A 24,945-nucleotide genomic window follows, 5' to 3' on the forward strand; every position below is an offset into this window, starting at 1 on the left:
GACAAATTAATTATGTCGCTTCATTTCTAAGAAGACATGATTTGTTGCTTTGAGTTGCAGACAGCGCTGTATCGTTATATCTTCCTCAGTCCTTGTCTTAAGGTGCACTGTTTTTTCCAAATATGAACTACCAAGTAGCCCGTTCGACCACCCTTGCAAGTATTCATTCCTTAGTTTACTGGTGGTTTTTGTTATTTAGGTTATATGGTGAAGTACACTTTGCAGGCATACCGCTCAAAGAACCAGCAACGCAACTCACTCCATTTTGGGAATATCAACGCATACCCTTCACACACCCAATAATCACCGCAACCCTACAGTGGGAGGCACTGTTGCGCAACTCGGAAGCCACCGCTGAAGAGAGGACGGTCACCTGGGCTGCGGAGACCGCTGTGGCGCAAGGGCTTGCGGTCGTCTGATCACCAGCCGCTCAATAAAATCTATCAGAAATGAGTTGTTACATACCAGCCTATGGAACATTTAAAACTCAGCTACGCCGTTTGAAGTTGAATTAGTTCTCAAACGAGTAACATGATATAGCAGTTCCGCCGGAAAAGCAGTAGTTTTCGGAATGTCTCCCTCATCTGTAGCTGCATACTGAGTGATAGTTTTTCTGAAGGAAAAGCACGCGTTTGAGCGGTGCGCATGGGAGGCGACAACAGTAATTCCTATAATTATGAACTTACATCTGTCCTTCCTGCGTGTTCAAAGATATCGGAGCACGTTATCTAGAAAATTGAATAGTTCTTGATTAACATTATGAAAATCCAGCCGCACGGATTCCAGAAAGGGAAATCGGTTGAGTTTGCCTGCTTGAACATTAAACAGAATAATCTAGAACATTGAAAATAGATTTTACACTTCAGGCATATTCCTAGCTTTTCAAACGTCCTTTGACTCCATAAAACATAACATTCTTTTCCATAAACTGGAAAGCTATGGTGTCTGTGGCAGCGCTTAGTGAATACTAATCCGTTTGGAAAATACGGCGGGATATTTATAACGTATTTGAAGCATATTTTTTATTCGCGAATGCAATAAAAATATATCGGAAATAGGTTCCTGAAATTTTATGCTTGGAATTCGAAATGTATTCATAAAATTTTCCAAAAATACGTCACTTAAAGCATGCTTCGAGCACGTCTCAAATACGAAAAAAAATATGTATTCGGTTTTAGCATCTTGTCAGTATATTAAAAGTGTGCTTTCGCAAATATGAAATTCATTCGTCTGATGTATACTTCAATTTTAACGAACGGGCAGTCCTTTTAAACATATTTGATGCACTTTTTTAGCTGCCGCAGAACAATCTACACTGTAAAAAAAAATGCTCCGCAGTACAGAGAAACCCGCTGGTAATGCGTTGCCGGAGGGTTTTCCGCAACATGAGGTACGGACTAAATGTCAGAAACAGAGACTCCGTATGACGACTGTCACATTCTTGGTAACGGAAAGTTACGCCATGCTATGCACGAGACCGAAATCGTTTTTTCACAACGAATGCTTATGTTTTGTTCTTATTGAAGTTTCCGCAATGTGTATGCATACGTCCTCCGTTCACTCGGAAGTCATTTCATCTAGAGCGGAAATTATCTGTATTGTAATTATGTACTTTCTGTAGTACATGAACATGCGTCTTCGTATAGCTTCTGCCCGCAATGTTCACTGCAGATATAGCCGTCCAGGTGACGAAGAAATAAGTATTATGTACAAGGCTTTCCTTTACGCATATTATGTAGTGCATACGTACAAAGAATGCAGCTTAGAATGAAAGAGTGGTAAGTGTTTGGGTGAGTACAAGTACATACGTTTTATTTTCATGGCAAACTACACACATTGTACATCTGCACATTGCTGTCGGATCCATCTGAAAAGCATAAAAAAAATCCTCATTTAGTGGTCACACAACACCAAATATAAATTTCACAAATACATTTCAACCATCCGCTATTGAACAATCGGCTTTCGTAGAAGCTTTCAAAAGCCATTCACCAAGAACCAACCCGTTATAATTTATTGCCCAAAATTCATTTATCATAACAGTAAACAGTAAAAACCACAGGGCACTGTGCGCATGAAAGTCTTTACAGTTGCTTATCATTTTGTGCAAATAGAAAGTAGCTCAGGATGGGGGCCAGATGCAATTCAATGTAGGTGCCTTTCTGTACATAGTACTAAATGCACAACTTAGCGAGCAAGGAACATTGGTAACATCTTAAAAAGGTGGGAGACGCTTGTCGAATTTATCGTCCATCCAATTTGTTATAGGCAAGACAAGACGAAGCGAAAGTCCCGCACTCAGTTTATATCCAGTTCCCGGGCATGCCCGTTGCGGCAGATTATGACGCTTTTTATTATGACACAAACTTGGATTACGGCCCCAGGAAGCACACTTCCCCAAAACCGCATGTTTTCACTCATAGCTTCCATTATCTCAGCATGTGCCAGAAAATGTACTAATATCTGATGTCAGTGAAAATGCAGTCACACGTACCGGAAGCAGCTCACTAAGGCATTCCAATATCTCTGCAGTGTGCCTCACAAGGAACGGATGCTCAAGTTTCAAAAAGGGGCTCTTGGCAGAAATTTAGCCAGAGGCCGTTGCCATGTGAACCTTTTCAAAATGATGACCCAGAAAGACGAAGTGTCCTCATGTGTCTGATGCAAAAGAAGGATGAAGGCATGAGTCTTTCTGCTTTTTGAACAGCTGTGATAAGTTTTTTACTGGTACTGCTTGGTGCAGCTTCAGTCTCCTTCTTGACATTTTGTGAAATAATTATATATCTGCGAAAGATCTCGCTAGCAAACATTTTGGCACTAATGGAGAAGCAAAAAGTCCCATGTCCTAGGCCTTTTTTTGTGCCACTAAAGGAAGGCTTGCCTTTTAGAGTCATTGATTACGAAGAGGTCCATGTGGCAACAAACTTTGAGAGAATTCCTTCAAGGGCTCTTTGTTCTCATGAGGTGCCCTGTAGATATATCAGAACAGCTCAGTGAGCTGTTACCAGCCCTGTGAGTTCACTGTCACTTGACATCAAGGGCATGTACTTTTCCTCGCCACATGCAGCAATGATGTATATGTCAAGAGAAAGCATAAAAGATTTCTAAGTGCAATTCCAGATTGCTTGCGGAGGAAAGCACAAGAGTGGCCATGCTCAGCTGTTACCTTTGCTTCTTGCTCGAGTTCTACAGTGAGTACTACGTAATAACAGGTGTCTGCATCAACTCATATTTAACACCCGTCCTGTGCGACCTCCATCTTGCACTACATGACAGGCAACTTTATAACACCCTACATGCAAAGAGTGTCATCAGGGTCGGTGTGTTCTGTCAGTTTCCTGGTCCTGTGGTTTGTGCTGTGTTTTCTACTCTTAAATTATTTACTGCCTTCATTCTCCACTCCATGAAGCCTGAATGTGCTACATTGGGATGCTCCACGACGCGTGGAGCAGCCCAGTGGCCATTTTTTTTTCATACGTCGGAGGCACTCAGCTCGAAAGCAATGCTTACTATATTCAGCAGACAAGGGTACATGTGAGACACACCATTAATAACTAATTCTCACAGTGGTATCTGGTGCAAGAATATCTAAATACTACTCAATTTTTGCTTAAGTTCTCAGATACACTCTTAGATTAAAAACATAATTTGGCTACATTAGCAGAAGCACAGCACCATGGTACTCACCAGTTACCTGAAGCACTGTACGCAAGTTCTCGTGCCATCATGAATACAGCACACTGCCCACGTCTTCATAATGCCATGTCACTCCAGCACTTCGGTAGCAAAATTTTCCTTTAAAAAAAAGTAGTTTTGTTTATGTTAAACTGGTCATATTTAATTTTACTATATACTATGTACTTCTCATTGTACTGCCCCAGACTAAAAAATACCAATGATCACGCCTTGAATTATGTCATATGTGATCACCAAATTATGTGATCACCATTATGTGATCACTAATATGTTCTTAGAAATACTGATTGAAATAAATCTGACAAAATATTATTTCAGAAAATGTGGCACAAGGAAGAAGGACGCTAGCTAGATAACCTGGACGAATGTTTTCAGTTGCATGCAGCCACCGGCACCATTGCACACAAAATGTACAATAAAGTGGGTTTTACCTTTCCGAATAGAATTTAATGCTGCAAACATTTAAGTAAAAAAATTTCAACCTTCCATTCCGCATAAAGGAAAGAAAATTCCTCTCGTTTTTTCACAAGCCTCTGCAAGTACACAATTCAGTGAATCTGCTCTACAGGTACTTGAATCTATCAGCACGAGACAGGGACGAGAAAAGAAACAAAACAGGCACTGACTCGCTACTGAAGTTTATTGAAGTGAACAGAGAGTATACAGAAAAGCCACACCCCACAAACTACACAATTACACATAAGCTACATCACAACATAAGTAAAAGATTGCCCTTAACATTCCTCTCATCTAGACAGTCCAACCCGCTGCATGTTAACGCTATGGGCAGCACACTCACACATTCGTCACCGAGTCATAAGATGTGTCTAGCCTCGATAATTTTCTGCTTAATCTGCTGTGAACGTAGTGCCAAAATGCGTGTTGCCGAAAGGAATGGCTAACAGCCTTCACATCAATTGTAATATGCAGATAAGTTACAACCCCTACCAATATCCAAATACCTCTCATGCTCCTGTAGTCTTACATTGATACACATTCCAGTTTCACCAACATAAACCCAACCACATGATAATGGTATGCAATGCATGCAATGGTTGCAAGGCACATATATGTTGCCACGTTTCACTCGACACATGTGCTTTTCCCTAACGAAATTCACAAAATTATTAACAATTTTACAGATTGTAGACAACTTATTAGGGGCCGAACACACCATTTTTACGTCATACCTTCTGGCCACAGTTTTCAAATTTTGCAACAATCTATGTATGTACAGTAACACAGTCAGTCTTTTGGCATCTCACTGGCTGGCCCCAGCCTGATCATGCCAGTCCCTGCGAAGGGGTTTCAGCTTTTAACATGCTAAAGGGAAGAATGGCATAGCATCAAGTAACGAGGAAAGCAGGACAGCACACCCACGCACAAGTGCCAACCCTGGAGCAGATACAAAATCCAAGAGCGCGTGCTTGACATTCAGCGTTGACAGTCAAGGAAACGAGGAAACACGGATTTGAACGCGAAAGATTGAACGAGCCCGATCCTTGGCTGCCAACGCAGAATGTCAAGTACACGCTCTTAGATTCTGCATCCGCTCCAAGGATGGCACTTGTGCGTGGGTGTGCTCTTCTGTTGTCCTCGCTACTTGATGCTGCGCCATTCTTATCTTTAGCATATCAGACCAACTTGCCCAATCTTATATGCTCAGCTTTAACAATTTATCGCACGCTTCTGCAATAGCATGGTTGGGAAATCATGCTTTCATTAGCTTTAAAATCTTCTCTTGGAAACCAGTTGTCACGCTGTAAAAGCATGGCTTCACCAATACCGAGCCTTGACTTGACGACGCAATGCTATCTTTCACTAGCTTAGAATCGTTCGACCAACAGTCAAGTAGCTGCTTAACACTCCTTGGTGAATATCGCTAGCACACATGGCGTGTGCAGAACATCAAGGTAAGGTTCAGAAACCGCAGCTCTTTTTGTTGGGACATTTTCTCCAAAGTAAACTTAACACAAAGGCCTTGCTCCTTAAACAAGTTCACAATATGTACAGGTCCCACACTATCACAACCTTTGTAAAAGACCAGAAAATCATAGATGTAGCGAAAGATTTCCCCCAGCCCATGCAATTTCTTGGCAATCATTCCTTCCACCCTGCTTAAGAGAATATTGCTTAGCACAGGGGCAACCTTCGAATCGATACATTTAGCAGACTTTTGAACATATGCCGCACTGCCATACTCCACAAATATGCTCTTCACTTCAAATAAAAGGAGGCAAGTGCCAAAAAAGACTTATGTTACACACCCGTTCCTAAACACGAGCTCATCGTTGTGCTCCGATATGCACATTCATAAGCTTTTCACAAGATCTTCATACGGGATAGAATAAAATAGTTCTACATCGACACTAATCACAAGACAATCCGCTGGATTGTCATTCTTAATATACTCAACGACACTGCGAATTGAGTACAAGAAATGGATCTTCAAGATGCGAAGTAGACAGATGCTTTTGCAAATAACCAGAGAAAATTTTGCATGAATCCTTTTCTGAAATTTATCTGAAGAGCATGTTATTGAATAGCATTTATTTGAAGAGCATGTTTGTAGAGTAGCGCAGTGCGGTATGTGTTCTAAAGTCTCGAATATGTAGTGGTTCAAAGGTTGACCTTGTACTAAGCAATATTTTCTTGAGTAGGGTGGATAGAATAATTGTCCAGAATGTGCATGGGCTGGGGGAAAAATCTTTTGCTATGTCGATGATTTTCTGGTCTTTTATAAAGGTTGTGATAGTTCGGGACCTGTACATCTTCTCAAGTTGTTTAAGGAGCAAGGCCTTTATCTCAGGTTTACCTCGGAGCAAATGTCCCAAGAAAAAGAGCTGTGGTTTCTGGACCTTACCTTGATGTTCAGCACACTTCATGTGTGCTGGCGAGTGTTAAGCTGCTACCTGGCTACATGTCGACCATTCCAAGCTAGTAAAAGATAGCATTGCACTTTCTAATAATAAGAATAATAATTGGTTTTTGGTGGAAAGGAAATGGCGCAGTATCTGTCTCATATATCGTTGGACACCTGAACCGCGCCGTAAGGGAAGGGATAAAGGAGGGAGTGAAAGAAGAGAGGAACAAATAGGTCCCGCCGCGGTGGCTCAGTGGTTAGGGCGCTCGACTACTGATCCGGAGTTCCCGGGTTCGAACCCGACCGCGGCGGCTGCGTTTTTATGGAGGAAAAACGCAAAGGCGCCCGTGTGCTGTGCGATGTCAGTGCACGTAAAAGATCCCCAGGTGGTCGAAATTATTCCGGAGCACTTTCTAGCGCGGGCTCAGAATTGATGAAATTATGCTTTCACAGCATGACGAATAGTTTCCAAGAGCAAATTTTAAGGTTAACGAACGCAGGATTTCCAAACCTTGTTACTGCAAGAGCATATGAAAAATTGTTAAAGAAGCTGAGACAGTTTTGCGGTGACCGGCACAATCAGGCTGGGGCCAGCCAGCGAGATGCCAAAAGACCAGTTGTGTTACCGTATGTACATAAATTGCCGCACAATTTCAAAGATGTGGCCAGAAGGTATGATGTAAAAGTGGCTTTCTCGGCCCCTAATACGTTGTCTAAAGCATGTAAAATTTTAAGAATAATTCTGTGAATGTGGCTCGAGAAAAGTACACGTGTAGAGTGAAATGTATATGTACCTTGCAAAAAGAATGTGGTATCAAATATTATTATCTTGTAGTCTGGTTTACGTAGGTGCAACTGGAAGGTGTATGAATGTAAGACTACAGGAACACAAGAGGGTAGGGGCTTGGCTAGGTGGTAGGGGTAACTCTGCTGTACACTGCACGGGATGTGAAGTCTGCTACCCTTTCCTTTTGGCAACACGCATTTCGGCAGTAAATTCAGAGAGATTAAATGGGAGATTATCGAGGCTAGACACATCTTATGACTCCGTGAAGAATGTGTGTTTTGTCTATCGTGTTAACACACAATGAGTTGGACTACCTCGATCAGGGAAATGTTGAGGGCGATTTTAGACTCATGTTGTCCTGTATGCTTATCTGTAACTACATGGTTTATGGTATTGCTTGGCTTTTTATACATTCCCTGTTCACGCCAATAAACTTTAGTCGCGAGTCAGCACCTGTCTTGTCTCCTTTCTCATCCCTGTCTTTCGCGCTGGTGGATTCACCGCAATGGCTCACCTCTGCAGAAATCCAAGGCATGACATTTTCCTCTTCACACTCGTGGTTCAGCGCATAATACGGCAAAGGCTTTTCAATTCCAAGGAAAGTTCACGGCTCCATTGAACACTGCCTCCTGCTTACAAGACACAGAGCAGCAATCATTGTAGATTCTACCTGTGACACAAATAGCAAAGTTTTAGTTTGAGTGGACTAAACTAGGAAAGCAGCACAATATATCTATAGCCAAATAACTGAACTGAAAGAAATAGAGGGTAGTGTAATAGTGAACACACTGATATATTGCAAGTGAGATATATGCATAATATATTGCAATATCCAACACTGCTACCATTGCCTTAGCCAACTACTTCATAAATAACAATAAATGCAGTATCACAAAAATACTGATAACGTACTATTAGTGTTAATAGTAGCAGTGCAGGTTCCATGAACAAAAAAGGGCCCAGTGCTGACGGTCGTTCCCACAGCAGCCTTGTGACCAATGGCCGGTGTAAAGGAAAGAGGAGGAATGACTGAAAAGAGAAAGAGCCAGGTGGAAGGAAAATAGGTATAGAAGGGCTTAGGATATCATAGGCAAATAAGGTTGTTTAGAGAGTGAGCACAAAATAAACATTACCACACAAGTAAAGACATACAAGAGCAAACATATATATCATTGTGCAGAGTGGCAAACTTGATGCCATTTAGCCCAAAATATGTTTTCAATAAAGTGATTATAATTATTAATAGAACGACTGACCGAGTGAAACCATAACAGGGATGAACAAGGAAGTTGTTAATATTCTGGCAGAAATTAAAAGAAGAAAATGGATCTGGCCAGGGCATACAATGCAGAGAATGAATCACCAATGGTATCTTAGGGCAACAGAATGAATTTGATGAATTTTAATGGCACAAGGGCATCTGTGGCCAAAGAGTGCCTTAGCACAAGTTAATTTCGTCTACTCAAGGTGAAATCAGAGACCCATTTCCCAAGCATTTCATTCCAGATAAGCTGAGCACCACGCCAGGAAACAGCTTGTGCATTGTATCGCAACAAAATGAATTTCACCCTAAGGAAAATATAGCAGGAGATAGCTGATTATAAGCTCACTAGATAAGATTAGGTGATTTCTGATAGTGTGGCATGTAGCTGGTGCAAGACACAGATAATTAAACTGGAAAAGGCCATTGTCCTGAGGTGAATGTAAACTAAGCAATGAGGAATGAAATTCGCTACACTAGAGCTGTTAAGAATCAGCTCAAGTTCCATGCTTCAAGATGATGCAAGTTTGCTCAGTGAAAAAAAAAAATCATAAGTTCACCCAAGAATTGGTATCTTGGCGGTATCAGGCTGCAGGTGCAGATGAAATAATCCTGCCTCAGAGAAGAGCTACATAGAGCACAAAACATTTTAGGCCAGTCCTACACTGACAGCTGTTAATAACTATTTTAAAACCGTTTTTCATTGCACAAACAATAATACCGAGTTTGTGTTGGTCATGTGAATATGTTACTGAGGCTCTCCTAAAAATTCTAGCCAGAGCTAAAATACAAGCTGTCTCAACTAAGTTTTTATATCAACAATGAGAACATAAACACATGCATATTATTCAAGTAGAAGTTTTATTCTTCATGACGTGCCCTGCAAATTTTAAATTATACTGAAAAGTAATAGAGTGGAGTGCTTGTGCCAAAAATACTAAACCTCAACAACAAAGAGAACACAAGATAAAGGCGACAACATATTGCCCAAAATTTAAATGTTTGACAGAACAAATATGAAAAGAAAACCTCTCCACAACTGGAACAAAACAGCGTGATACCGAGCACACATTTGAAAATTGTTTCATCCAAATCCCCAGTCTGGTTCTCCAGCACTCTTCAGCCAGCATGTCATGAAATGTACCATAGTTCTGGTAGCTGTAAAGAGTATACAGCTGATCCGGCATTTTGATATGTGAACAGAAACCCTCAATGACCACCAGGCTGAATACTTTCAAGAGGCTGTTCTAGTAACAAGACTGCAGTGAAACACTTAGCAAGTTATGCTGGCGTAATAATGCAAACCGTTAATCTGAGAGTTCGCTACCACGCAACTCTGTAGTAACTCCTAAAGTGTTGCAATCGAATGAAAAAAAGGACTGCCTATTATATAAACAAAAGTCAAGAGGCTGCAATGCAAGGCCACGACAGAAGCGCTGCAATACAGCAATAGCGATACAATGTACACTTTAAGCAACACAATGAAACATGATCTTTTATCCTTAATTATCAGAATTTAAATATTTGTTTTCCTTGCTCTCTTGCAAAATTAAGTTTAGATCGTGAAATCGCTCAAAAAGGCAAGGATACAGAAAGAGATTTCCACACAGTGCGCTGACTTCCAGTGTCTCTTTGAGCACATCCACTATCTAAACATGGTAACCCAACTAGTCTAAACGCTGTCGTTATTCCAAAATTAAGCCTTTCACAAAGTGGGAGCCCCTTTCCCCATACAAGGTGCACCATAACTAATCCAACACTTTTTTCATGATATGTTTTCTCTGAGAATAAACACTGTTTGAAGATTTTGCAATAGTACTTGTCTTTTCGATTCTACGAATGTATCATCCAAGTGTTCAATGAAATGACCATCTGCCTATCTTGATCATTGCTCAAAATCAGGGTATAATGCACCATGAAGGGCAGGCTCTGCTTGATTTTTATGTTTTCCTAACGAAGCATGTACGTGCAACCCTTCTGCTGGCTTGTATGCAGCAGGTTTGTCTAGCTAGGCGAACTGTGGTTTTGCTATAAAGATGAAATGGTACTTTGGAAGTGAATGGCTTTCTAAAATGCATTTAACATACATACCGGGGCTTTAACAGCACCTGGTGTAAGCAACATCAGTGGGGGGACCGCAGGAGTGGCCTAGTGGTCCGAGCATCTGCCTCGCAAGCAGGAGGTGCGGAGTTCGATCCCCAGTGCCACCGGGTAACCAGCGGTGGTACAATGGGTCGTTTCAATGGCCAGTTTAAAACTTGAAATAACCATGCTGCAATATATACAAAAAATGATTTGTGTGCTCTCTCTTACATGACATAGTTAATCATATCATAGTGTTGGTAGTACACAAAATGCATGTGTGGAACATATACATGCACTGTTTTTGTTCACATCTTACCTGCTATGTGCTGTTATGGCATGTTATGTGCTGGGAAAGCAACAAGTAGTAAGCAATGTTGTGTAGCAGCCTTTCTTCTGGTGGAATTTGAATCATGTGAGGTGCAGCTGAAAGAAATTGTTTCATACATAAGTATATTTCATGTAACACAACAAAAAGTGCACAGCCCCATCATGAGTTGTGGTTTAAACTAACAGCGAGCTTTTTACTACTCTATTTAACATATGATGCAAGTCAGTGATGCTGGAGGCACAAAACTAAATACTGTGAGGTAACAAGAGCTAATATGCACAATCATGCCTTTAAGAGATATTGTCAATATATATTTTCCTGAATGAACTAAAGTTATCCTTAGAAGCATTCAGAGGAAGATAATTTTGCTAAATGCCTTTTGCCAGAATAGGCCTTTTATGAACCAGTTGCAAATGAAAAGAATAACTTTAAGACCATGCTATGCATGCTCTAACGCCAAAGTAGTTGCATACAAACAGTATACTATGCCCCTAGTTTTATGGTGGGCCTGTACTGCACAATTTTCATGCAAGGTAGTGGAAAGTATGTGCCATGCAACAGACCTCTGCTTGCTGAAACTGGCAAATAAGTACTGGGTTTTTAAGGCAGGAAAGAAGTTACATAGTTCCTTCTGCAGGTTTTGAACTTCAGGTTAGTTATTTGAAAAATATCAATCCCTGAACTGCAATGATTGAAGTTTTTAGCAAATAACATTTCCATTGTAACAGTGGAAACGCTCTTTTATTTGAGGAACGACTTTTCAAAAGCCTGCGTTTCATGGTGACTGTCAAGTAGCCCCTGATAAAGAGAAACCAGTCACGACACACAACCAAGCCCCCGTAGCACATTTTCAACTATACCCTCATGATATAGCTTTAAAGTAAGTGTTAAGCAATACAAATACAAATCCCTTGATTTCCTTCATGATTTATCACTGGTGTATACATAAAAAGATAACCGTACAAGATGTGGAGTGCATGGTACAGAGAGAGTAGGCAGATGGTTTCTTGACACTCAAAAAGTGAACAAGGGAAGGAAAAATCTCAGGGTGCTTGCCGTTTCGACAAGACAACTTGTTTTCGTCTGGGGTCAACATATACAGAGGAAACTTAGAATCAAGTACAGGGTTGTCCACTCTTAGTGCGAACACGCGAGCACATGGCTGTGCTCATTGGGCCACTGTGTCTGACATTGCCACACATCGAAGTGTAACGTGACACGAAGCACCACATGCAGGTGCATCTCCTCTTGCGACATTTTGCAGCGGTGAGTGGCTGCGCCGCACACAGTGGACCTCTAAAGAGTGCGGCCATGCGCTCACATGTTTGCACTAAATGTGGCCAGCTCTGTACATTCCGGAATTGGCATAATTATTTGAAAAGGCCTTGCACATGGTCAGAGGTTTCCCAACCCATAATTTCCCCCTCCTTTCCTGCTTTCTTTAATTTATCGTTATACTTTAACCTTACGCCCTGCACCTCCTGACATCACTTCTCGGAACCTTGGCTGCCATACTCCTCCCCCTCCCCCTTCTTTTTGCCTTTTCTCCGAACCTGCCCTCATTTTCTCTTTTTCCTTCAAATTATTTTGCCCCCCCCCCCCCCCCCCCCTGGTATTTTATTCTGCCATGCTGCTTAATTCCTTTATCCTAGTTTTTCAGGAAAAGGCAGCCAGCCATACCAAGCCACCTGTTGCGGCTGGACATAAAGCCATTCAAGCCCACTATCCACACTCCATACCCCGAGATTCGTTTCTACTGAATTGGGCTTTTTTGTTTTCACAGTTTTGCAGGTCAACCGGTTAATCTTCTTTAGCAGCTATCATGCCTGGTCAAGGTTCACGCTCCCCATCGTAACGCCCTTCCCATATCGCACCCTCGTCCCACACAACAGGCCTTTCGCCTCGAAGTGAAAACCTTATTTAAACCCCACCAATGATGAACACTTTGCCAGACAAAGACAAGTCCTCTTGTCGAAACGTCGGCAAGCACCCTGAGGCTTTTCCCTTCCTTATTCAGTTTGTGAGATACCAGGGACAGGTGTTCAAGCAGCCATACCACACTAATACCCCTGTCACACGGGCACCGCAAAGGCCTTTGAGAAACATATCCAAAGGCGTAAGGAGTGCAGCTACCCGGTACAAATGTTGCGCCTTTGTCGCTAAGGGCCTTGGAGGCGAAGGCGCTCAACCGAGACCTTCGGAGCCCGAAGACGCGGCATTCGAGAAGCTGTGATCGCAGTACCATCCAAAGTCAAAAGTAAAAGCAATAAAAAAATAGATAAGGTAATAATGTTTGAAAACATTTTTTTCAAATACGAAAGGTGTGTCTGGCTTTGGTTTTTGTACGGGTGTTTATGTTTTATGTTCAAATTTCAAGACAGTGAAAGTGTTGCGGCAACACCGACCGCCCATTGTGGCCAAGGCAATACACGTACAAAACCTGCTCCTGCTGATGAGAGTAGCTGTTGCAGTACTTTTAAGGAAGCAATCAGAATAAAAAAATTGCCAAAGCTCAACGAATGAACAGAATACACCAATTTAATTTTAGAACACTCACTTCAGCCACCTCGAGTATAGCAGCGGGTGCTAAGCCTGAACGACTTTCACCTTTGGGCTGCACCGTGTAGCTGCATCGCTGCTCCTTTAAGCTTTCGCTCCTTTGGTTAAAAATGGTGCCTTTGCTGGAAAGGCCTTCGAGGAATGCCATGTGACAGGGGTATAAAGCACATTTTTTACTGACACGAAAGACTCAGTGCCTTTAGTTCTGACAACATGCTGAATAATGCTTTGGTGGCTTAGCATATCAAAATACTGGACATGACAAAATCAGCTAATTAGTGAGGGCTATTATTTGCTATAGGTAAAATTATAACATTCTCCTAAAATAATGAAAAGAAACCACCAGCACTGATATCAATGTACAATTTGGCTGTAACATACTGACATGACAATATAATTACACGTAAATTCCCTTTTCGCACTTCAAAACTGCATGCATTATTTCTAGAAAGTGCGAGAACAGAAGCTCATACATAGTGCCAAAGAAAAGAGTGCATAATAGTACCACTTATGAGGTGTTTATCGGCAACTGCAATGAGCAAGGCTATGTTAATGGCAATCCAAAGTTATTATGTGTCATACGAGCGCATGCACTTGGGAGGTGATAGCAGCTGTGGACGCAGCTGTCCATCGCAGTTTTGAGTCTGTCGAGATAACACATGGGGTAAGGTATTCCCTGTTTTGCTGCCGAAGGCAAAACCGTCAGCGAGTGGAGTTGCCTTGCTATTCACTGTCAATATCTACTGCTCAAATGTATTTAAAGTGTGCTTTTATAAATACGAAATTAATTCGTCCAAAGTAGACTTCAATTCCAATAAATGGGTAGTCCGCGTCAGCATATTTGCAGCGCACTTCAAGCTGCCGTGGAACAACCCAGTGCCCGAAATTGCGTTTAGTGAAATGACATGTTGGCAATGTACTGAAAGTGTACTTTCGCAAGTACGACATTAATTCGTCCAAAGAATAATTCAATTCTAACGAATCAGTTGTGCGCGTAAACTTATTTTCAGCACACTTCAAACTGCCTTTGAACAGTTAGTGCTCGAAATCGCGTTTAGGGAAATGACATGTTGGCAATGTATTTATATAGAGTACTTTCGTAAATACGAAATTAGTTCGTTTAAAGTATACTTCAATTCTAATGAATGAGCTGTCCGCGTAAACGTATTTGCAGCACACTGCAAGCTGCAGTTGAACAACCTGGTGCTGGAAATCGCGTTTCGGGAAATCGCATTTGCATGCTGGCAATGTATTTAAAGTGTGCTTTTATAAATACGAAATTAATTCGTCCAAAGTAGACTTCAATTCCAATAAATGGGTAGTCCGCGTCAGCATATTTGCAGCGCACTTCAAGCTGCCGTGGAACAACCCAGTGCTCGAAATCACGTTTCAGGGAATACTGAAAACTCTCCTTTTCTGTCGTCCGTTCGTTTATGGTAATTTGCAGCACGAAGGCAATCACCACATATTTAAATTACGTGTGGACAGCGTGATAGCATACAACAGGCAAGGACGCCATGCGCACACCGGGCCCGAACATGCCAGCGAAAAGGACCCCGACTGGCAAGGCCGACCGGCTCCCATAGACGCCCATGTGTTTGTTGGTTGACAGTTTTACTCCTGACCGAAGCCTGACGCAAGTTACGACCAGCAGTTCAGTTCTAGATAGATCGCACATTCGACGCGACCCCTCCGACGCTTGTGCGGCGATTTGGGGTCCCACAGTCTTTGCGCAAAAAGGCCCCACCGGGCCAGATAATGCGTCTCCTCTTGGGGTGTGTGTATAAGCCAAGCCAAGTATCACGCTTGTCGGAGTACTTCCTGTTTGCTGACGTCACTTTCCGTCGGCATTTCCTGTGTGGCAACATCTTTCCCGTTCAGGTCCCGTCACGTGACTTTGCACTGTCATAGACTTCTTGATAACAACGCGTTTTGTCTAGGATCGTGGGTCTGGTGATGCTTATAGCCAGTTGAGTCATTACTTCTGCTGTTGACAACACTGATTAGTACCATGCGGTGAACCCGACTAGTACACCTTCTTTAAGCCAAAGTGAATGTATTAAGTGCATTTTTGAGTGTATTTAAAATGTAAACTAATGTATTAATTTTATATTTATACTGAATTTTATTGCAACATATTTATTGTATATCTTTAGTATACTTTTAATGTATAATAAATATACTAAGCGGACAGAAAATGTATTTTTTATGCATATGTAAGAATGTACAAATTTTACTCCTAGCATGCTTAGAAAGTATTCGTATTGCAGTTTAAGCACAGGGTCAAAAAATGCAAAATTACTATGGAATTCATGCAATGTGCTTGAAATGAATTTTTAGCACAGCCTTTTTTCGCTGAGTGAGTTCCTTTGAAACAATTTTTTTTTGCAGAATCCTTCCTGTACACAGCATTTGGCAACGCGCAATCAAGCCTGCAAATAGTGAAGTATAGCATGCCACAGCGTTCGATTTCAGGACCGTTATTTTTCCCCGAATGCATAAACTATCTTTTAGTGCTACCTCACACGTCTAACATTGTATATTACTCAGACGATAGAAGTGCATTTTTTATCGTTCGTGACCTTGCAAACGTAATGAAAATCGCTAATGAGTGGCTTCAAGTTCTGACAATATGATTACCTTCCAGGAGATCAAATCAAATAGAATCAAACTATTTTCTGTCTCAAGGAGAAAAAAGAGTGATGTTTAAAAGCCGCTTAATTGCGGCTTGGCAAAGCTCGGCCCCATCTGTGTGCAGTACGGTCAGCTGTTCTAATGCACTGTACAAGAATGAAAAACGACAGTACATTATGTCGAATTTGCACACTTTCAATAGGCACATCCAAATCAGAATCAGTACTTTTCAGATCATATCACTTCAGACAAAATACATAAATAAATAAATAACTGCATTTTTGAAAGCAAAAACCATTCAACAGACATCAGTCTGAAAACCAAAGCCTGTAACACTTAAAACTTTCAACGTCATTTAAAAATAAAGAAAACTTGATGGCAAATAAGAACAGAGCAACCGAGGAAATAATCAATTGGTATATAGAGGCATTAAGAACACGAAAAGAGTACAAACGCAAATACGCAGAAATAATGAGCGGTTGGCGTAACGAACAATGCAAAACTGGTCTTTTTGGCGCCTTTTCCGAGCACGTATCGATGAGCGTAAGGTTATTTAGAAGAACAGCAGCGTGATATGAAATGGACTGGTGACCTTACTATGTACGAATGTGAAGTGTCGCCCATGCATATTTGGACTTGCATAACGGATATTACTGCGGGGTCGAAGGATTGTCAAATTCAGGAAGCGGTGATTGACAGACTAAAACGGACGAGCGCTAAGTACATATGAGGCGAAAAGGGTAGATGGATTATAGGCACCCTGCAATGCAGTTTGACGAGCAGGTCGCGCCGTCTAGCGGCTGAAGCAATAAGCTTCTAGGCGGGCCTTCCTGATCGCTCGCTCATTTCTCGCATTGCTGCCATTGTGTTAGCGTGGACGTTTTCGGCATTTGCCTGACTTTTGTCTTTCGCTTTCCCTTTTCTGCAGTTTATGGCGAAATGGCGTCATCGCAATCGTGCAGTGACTCCACAGTCGCAAAGGAAAAAAGACGCAGATATTGCTGCGGCAAAGACTGTCACAGTCGTGAAGGCACGCAGGACTGAAGCTTTACAGCTTCCCTTCGAAGCCGTGGGAGAAGACACGGAGGCAGAAATGGATTGTCGCCGTGCGACGAGTGAAGTAAGTGAAATCTATCTGTGAGCGGAAATCGCCGCGTTTCACGAAAACGTTCAAGGACGCCAATCATTCCTTGTTCAGCGGCAGTCGGGATTTGGCCCGAGGCAATCGCCTCGACGTCGCAGTTGATTCTGTTTGGTTATTTTTTAACGGTTTGTAGTGAATAACTTGTCGGATTCGCAGACATCATGCTTTATCCCGTGTGTTCTACTCTCTCTGCTCATGCTTGTGTGCTTGTTGATGTTTCTGTGAAAGGTGACCCGGCTACTCGAGACGTGCTCACCTTAAGTGCTTAGTAAAAATGCATGTTTGATGTTATCGATCCTTTGTTTTGATCAAGTATCATTTTACCTGATACTACATGCTCTTTCTTCATGGTGCACAGGGTTGGCGTTTGCGGCCGAGATAAATACAGGGTCCAGCGCAGTCGCCCGCGTTTCTTATCCGCGGCTCACTTTTTCATTCATGCTGCTTAACCGGAACGGTAGCATTTGTGCAGAATGTGTGGTTTATTCTTAAACACGAAAAAAATGTAGCGACATCCAAGCAAGAAAGAAAATGCGTAAAGCGCGTAAGGTATTAAAGCCTAGACGAATAATTGTACGCGCAGCCAATTTTTAACCACTCGTTTTCGTTGATTGACACAGCGTCATCGTAAAGCACCACGGATCTCATTCCTCATATTTTACTTATTTCAGTTCGGAAGATTCTTCAGCATGGCAGCCCAGTCGTGACTCAAGGGTGTGCTCCAAACATTTTGTAAATAGAGAAAAAAGCACAATTGAGAATCACCCAGGTTATTTGCCCACAATATTTCCAAAGGTCTACAACAAGCGGCCCACTTCGCCTACTGCTCAAGTGGCTAGATTTAAAAGGTAACCTTTCATGTGCTGTGTTACTGCATGAGCTTTGATGTGCAGAGAAATTTGGTACACAACAATACTCTATATCCTTTCCCGTTTAGCGTGGAACATTTGGCCCTGCCAAATAAATGAGCATATGCTTGTAAATGTGGCCAACACAGTAGTCAGGTTTTTCATATGAATCAGTAACATTAAATTCTGTTAAATGTGCAGGTGGAAACAGCGGCATTCTATGTCAACACCTGCTGGGGCTTTATCATTTGTTGCCACGGTGTCATCTGCTGTACCCGTCCCTGTTTCGACCAACTCATCTGAGGCAGCAGAAGCCAGCAATACCAACTTCTTTGCCACAGCTGATATCTCAACTATCTCAGACCAGTTGCAGGAGGGAAGCTCTAATTTGGAACTGCTGTCAGCTGTTGCTACTGAGCTTAAGATTGCAGCAACCTCAGTGGTAAGCATTCGAGTTTAATGTGTGGAATTTTACAGCAAAATGTGGTGCTTTTGTAACATCCCATTTTAAGCAGTGCATCTGTGTGTAGCACAAGCAGTAAGTTAGCTCTGTTATTCCTCTATCTTGCTTGTTCCCCTTTTCATTCTGTGTAACACTTACTGCAAAAAATGTGTTTCTTAGTTGCATGCTTGAAATGTTGATCTACTGTCAGTAACTGTGCACATTATTAGCGATTAATATTAGCTTTCCACTGTAACTCAGCATGTCTGCCTTTTTTTCAATTTTACACAGGGAACGCAAACTGAAGACCCAAGCGTGTAAAGAAAGAACTTTTCAGTGTTCGTGTGACTTGTGAATGAATCTGGTGCGTCAACCCAAGTGACCCATCTTGAGTCGTGTGACAGCAGCATTCAGCACAAGCCAGAGGTTAGTAGTAGGCACTGTGGCCCTAACCACAGAACCAGCTACTTTTCTGGCTATGACAGTGTTACGAAGTCTACAAATGCATTGAAGGATTTGTGCAGTGTCAGCACAACAGTCTTTGCAATGCTGTTGAGCATGTTGCCCGCTTCATCGGAAAGAAAATGTGAAGTGATCTCCGAGAATAGGCTTCCGTTGTTCTTGATGAAGTTAATGCTCGGGATTACCTATTCTTCACTTGCTGTCCTGTTCACTGTCAGTGAAACATCAGCATCCCGTCACTTCAAAAGTGTTTTAAAGACGCTTGCTGTAGCAACGACAAAATGGATTTTTAGCCCCCCTTAAAATGTGATCAAGGCCATGATGCCAGAAAGTTTTAAAGCTCACTATCCAGGATGCACAATGATCATTGACTGCACAGAAATTCGTACAGAGCAGCCAGCAACTGTGCAGCAGGAGAGAGTCCTCTATTCGAACTATAAAGGGGCATACACTGTAAAGTTTTTAGTGGGAATAACACCGGGAGGCATGATTTGTTTTTTTTTTCTAAAGCTTAGGGTGGTAGACTCTCTGATGCCCACATCACTTTAGATTCTGGTTTCCTTGACCTTGTGCAGCCTGGGGATACTTGTAGCTGACAAGGGTTTCCCAGGCATACAACCAGTTCTAGGGAATCAAAATGTTGTTCTTGTCATGCCCCCCTTTCTCCATGGCTCTCAGTTTATGCCAGAAGAAGTTAGGGACACATGCAATATTGCTCAAGTGAGGATACATGTTGAGAGAATGATTCAGAAAATTAAGATATATAATATCTTGAATAACAAAGTACCAACTGAGCTCATCCCATGCATGACTGATGTTTTTCATATCTGCTGCGTGCTAGCTAACCTCCAGCTACCGATAATTAAACGCAAAGAGCATCCACAGCCATCTGCAGTGTCCACGTCATGAGCCATACACTTCAGAGGCATCGGTCCACTAGCCATTGCTTCAACAAGAGGACTTTATTTAGTTTGGTTTTTAGGGTTCTGCGTGTGCCCAAAGCGATCGACTCAGGCTATCAGGGACACCATAGTGGAGGGCTCTGGAAACTTTTGACCACTCGGGGTTCTTTAATGTGTACTGATACCGTACAGCACATGGGCCTTTAACATTTCGCCTTCATCAAAATGCAACCGCCACGGCCAGGATCTAACTCGCATCTTTTGGGTCAGCAGCCACAGCCACTGAGCCCCACAGCGGCTCACATGTACCTGGCTTGATGTGTGCTGCCCGAGGTTAAAAAGGTCATCTTGTTTAAATGTTTGCTAGTGGACTGAGCGTCCCAAGATTTGTTCATGTTTTTTTCATGTTGTTACGGATTTTTTGCTGCTTGTCTGCCACGGGTATTCAGATTGGAATATTTGTTTTGTTTGGTCGGTGACGTTTAATATCCTGAAGCAACTTAAGCTATGGGGGACATCACGGTTGAGAACCAGAAGAATTTTAGCCACGTGGTGTTGTTTACATAGCACCAACATAGCTCTGTATCATACCTCTTGCATTTCACCTCCACCAATATTTTGTGGTCGTGGCTGGGGTCAGATTATTTATTTGTGCATGCTTCTTGATATACTGTATTTGTATTTGAATGTTCTGAAATTGAACGTTGGCTGTATATATGTAAAGTAGTTCGTGTTTTTCATTTTCAGTCGCATTGCGGAGGGAATGAAGAACATCAGTTGTGCTCCCAATGAAAATGCATTTATTGTATTGTCGTAACCAAGTTTGTGACCCAGCATGCTGGCCACCCTGACTGCCACTCTGATTAGCAAGCCTTTCTCTTGAACAAGGTCGTGGTGCAATTCCTTGTGCTCACATGGTCTCAACATAAAACTTATGACACCATCACTCCTTGAAAACCTAGCAGGCTGAGGCGTCATCATGGCCTTGCTGTCCTTTCACAGCACGTTGTCTACCTGGCCTCTTCGCAGCTTGTCAATCCACTTGAGCTGGAAGCAGAGTTCTTGTAAGATGATGCTTGAAAATGTGATTTTAGGTGGCATAGATTTTCTGCAGCTCTGCACAATAAGACCTGGGTGCATGTGTTGCTTTGTCAAAGGCTTCATGCAAGATGAAAACTATATCGTTCTGGCTACAAAAATATTCTTGCCCCATGCCATAATTTATATTTAGTTGCCCCTTTTGTGGTAATTAATTCAGCTAATGGTACAGTGGCCGGTACGAGTGATGTGGTGCACCGTGGGAACAGCTTTCATTTTATGGTTCGGGAGGAGTTTTGCTCACCATATGACTCACGGAGATTCCACAGTAAGTGCACAGAAACCTTAAGAAATGATCAACTTGCTTGCTTTGTGCAGCTCTACCACTAAGAACTTTTCTGTAGCTTTTGAATGCAATATGACCTGCCTTCCTTTCAAATGATGAGTACGAGCCTGAGGATCGTAATAAGCCTTGCTCTTAAATTAAATTATGCTCTTCAAATTTGCTTTTTGACAGTAGTGTCATTTGCCATTTTGACTCTCATTAGTTGCAGTGCTGAAGATGATTGGTTTCTTTTCCCGTCGCAAAAAAGAAAGAACTTGAAATATTTCATCAGGGAGGTGCAGTGAACACTGGACATTATTGTTCCTGCAATGCACCATTTTGGGTCTGCTGGGCAGTGGAAGTCGAGCTTTTGAGAATGTTAGTGGCAAAGGAATTGAAGTTAGCATTTTAGTTACATGTTCTTTCATGCCTACCCTTTGGAATACAGGAGTGAAATTATGTAATGTTTAAGCTGTGCAAAGGGTCACATATACCTATCACACGCATGAAGCCTGGAGACGTGGCACCTCTCAGCACTTCTGCACCTGCGCATTGGTTCATGTGTATCAGTCAAATGTCATTTGGATGTTGTAGCTAGAAGGGGATGGCACTGTACTGTGTGTGTGGTAGACTTTGTGTCTGTTTGCATTGTCCTTATGAATTCTTGGCATTTTGCCTTTGGTACAAACAGCCTTTTTACCTGTTTTGAAGATGTTTGTGGCCATTCCACTACTGTGGAATTTAGCTGCATATCTGCAAAAAGTGTGTCTAGTTCTTTTCTCGCTTTTAGTGCAACTGCTCGTTATGTTGCATGACCCCGAAGTTGGAGATGTGGTACATAGTGGTGATGATTATCAACCCCCTAACTGCTTTGTACCATTGCCAACTATGTGCGCTTGACACTTGGCATTTTGTGTCGCGCAGGAAGAGTTGGAAATGTGAAATGTTTTCTTCGTTACCTATATGCAGCAAAGTCTGGCACTACAAGGAAATCTCAGTAAACATTTTATTTGGCTGCAGCAGGCAGAAGGAAGCTGAAATAAAACTTTTCAACGCCTGGTATTGCCTCTTGCAGAAAGCAGTCATCTCTGCCGACATGTACAGTTACATCTTCTTTCTTGGCAGAAGGAAGCTGAAATAAAACTTTTCAACGCCTGGTATTGCCTCTTGCAGAAAGCAGTCATCTCTGCCGACATGTACAGTTACATCTTCTTTCCTGGAGTACACAAAAAAAGCCTTTCTTTACATTTAGAAGGTACATTAAAATTTGTACTTGAGTACAATATTTGTGGGACTTCTTCAGTCTTGGCTCCTTGCAAGTACCTTGAATATAATCGAGGATGCTCTCCCCTGAGCTGCTAAACATATCACTCTCTTTGCATTTATGGGGACACTTTATCTCTAGGAGGCACGTTTCTCCATCCAAGGAAAATATGCCATCAGGGCTGCCACACAACACAGCCAAGGCTGGTCGGGATGGATGACCAGACCCATCTGAAATAGTTAGCAGTTATGTTACAGTTAGACAGAACAGATGCTTGAGCAATATCTAGCTTGTCAATGGCTTCCATAATTAAGGCCAAATAAGACACTGGTCTATCAATCTCTTCAAACTTTAATGCAGGGCAGTTCCACAAAGTATGTTTTATTTCAGTGGCGTGGACAAGAATATCTTTTCAATCATCAAATAAAAACAAATGTCTGTCCCATGCTGAAATGCGCAGTGCCAAACAACTGTCAATATTCAGGATTTTTCAGCTTTGCAGTGCTTTTTTTCTCTAAACCATAATTGCACAGTGTAAAGGCTGGACAGATACACACTCACCTCCACAACTTCAACACCTTGTTGACTCTCAAACTTCGTCCGAGCCAGCGGTTCTGTGCGCAGTCCTGTATGTGAGAAAATAAAATAAAAATATGGTTTGAAAGCTTTTTCAATGTGTTGCATTGAATATACAGCAGTTAAAGCAGGAAGCAAAGGCGATTGAAGCCATTGCAAGGATCGGTGAATGGCTTCTCTCATTATTGCTCTGTATTCCGCAAGAAAAAATGCACAACTGCATACGTAACATATGCTGTAGCCACGGAGGAAAATGGCCTCGTATGCAAGATGGCCCTTGCAACTTCGTCAGGCATCCGTCGTGCATGCAGTACTGTGTGCCCAGTGGTGCTGCTGATTCTGAACCTTTTTTCTTTGTGCCACCTAAATTAGAGTTCACATACATATCAGAGACATGAAGTACCCATGTACCTATTTAACAGACGAGCAACGATGTCTGCTGTCACTGTTTCCATACCTGACACAGCTTGATTGGCCCATGGTCCCCACACAAAGGTCAGATATTGACCCACAGGCAATATTTTCATCATAAAATGTTTTCTCTTGCTGAGTCATCCTCTCTATGTGGTCTTTGGGCTTAATAGTTTGCTTTGGGTATGTGCCCGATACTTGCAGCTCGTGCAAAGCCGTGCTAGGTGCTGGAAGCAGCTGCGTAATTTTTTGCAGCTGCAACAACTGCCTGGCCTTTTTTTCGGCTTCGATGGTGACTAATACCCCTGTCACACGGCCAGTTTCAATCACCCTCGAGTCGAGGGTCTTCGAGATTCTCAATCGCCATCGAACTCGCCGCTGCTACACGGCAAATCTCAATGGCCATTGAAATGGTTCTCGTGTCTTACGCCACGGATGTGTGGCGCCACAATCGCTACTTTGGATTTTGGAAAAATAACAAAAATATTTAATAAATGTATACTAAATGCTGAAATACAGGCATACGCGAAAGTCGTTCAAAACCTTTTTAATTACACGTACGCGACGGACATATGCATACACTGCTATAGCCACACTAATACAAGACGAGCCAAAACCAAGCCAGTCCAACTGCGTCGGAGCGCTGCTTCGTCAGGCTTAAGACGTGGGAAATCGCCATGATATCTGAAAAATAAGAGCTATTTGCCTCTTGAAACTTTATGCGAGGGTAAGAATGGGCAAATTGAAGGCGAATACAACAGCTTGGAACACGATATTGCTTTGAGGGATTAGCGACGAAGCTGTTATCGCTGTGAAGCGGGCGGGCAGGGTGCCGCCATGTTGTCAACGTTAAGTACGCAAGCAACGCAAAGACTGCAACGCAAAATTAATGCGCTTAATGCACTTAAAACCAGTCTAATATAATTTTAAAATAATTTTACAGGCTGCTTGCATTAAATTTTATGCGAATAATGTTTGTTCATGTTTTTGCACCGTGAATGTGTCGTGTACGAAAGTGCGCTTGGCGCCGCTCGAAGCAACGCTAGCAACCTTGGGCAGCGCTCGAAGGCCCTCGAAATCTCGATGGAGTTCTGCGCTACTCCGTTGACTCGATAGGCTATTGACTTGATCGCCATTGAAACTGCCCGTGTGGCAGCGCTCGATCGCCTTTGAGTCGATAGACTATCGGTTCGAGGGCCCTCGAAATGCCCGTGTGACAGGGGTATAAGTCAATCTTACTCTTAGCCATCTCTGCCAGAGTGTCTGTGAACGGCGAAATGATGCCCGGAAAGTCCTCCAAGGCATAAGATGGAGAGAGTT

At 42.3% G+C, this 24,945-nt stretch overlaps 2 long non-coding RNA genes across 3 annotated transcripts; one reads left to right on the top strand and one right to left on the bottom strand.

The window, feature by feature from the left end:
- Window positions 1-1,787: 1,787 nt before the first annotated feature.
- On the bottom strand, window positions 1,788-11,052 carry LOC144106631 (uncharacterized). The gene is made up of 5 exons (XR_013309076.1): window positions 11,009-11,052; window positions 10,699-10,879; window positions 7,861-8,016; window positions 3,688-3,795; window positions 1,788-1,867 (listed from the first exon to the last, which is right to left on the bottom strand). It is a non-coding gene; the product is annotated as an uncharacterized LOC144106631 (long non-coding RNA).
- A 6,006-nt stretch (window positions 11,053-17,058) lies between these two features.
- On the top strand, window positions 17,059-22,849 carry LOC144116158 (uncharacterized). 2 transcript variants are annotated; one of them, XR_013311763.1, is made up of 5 exons: window positions 17,059-17,333; window positions 18,029-18,205; window positions 18,407-18,647; window positions 18,939-19,073; window positions 20,759-22,841. It is a non-coding gene; the product is annotated as an uncharacterized LOC144116158 (long non-coding RNA). The 2 variants fall into 2 exon arrangements; XR_013311762.1 differs by having other exon boundaries at window positions 18,939-22,849.
- The last annotated feature ends 2,096 nt before the right edge of the window (window positions 22,850-24,945 follow it).

The sequence above is a fragment of the Amblyomma americanum genome, chromosome 1, assembly GCF_052857255.1.
Source record: "Amblyomma americanum isolate KBUSLIRL-KWMA chromosome 1, ASM5285725v1, whole genome shotgun sequence".
Classification (NCBI taxonomy): domain Eukaryota; kingdom Metazoa; phylum Arthropoda; class Arachnida; order Ixodida; family Ixodidae; genus Amblyomma; species Amblyomma americanum.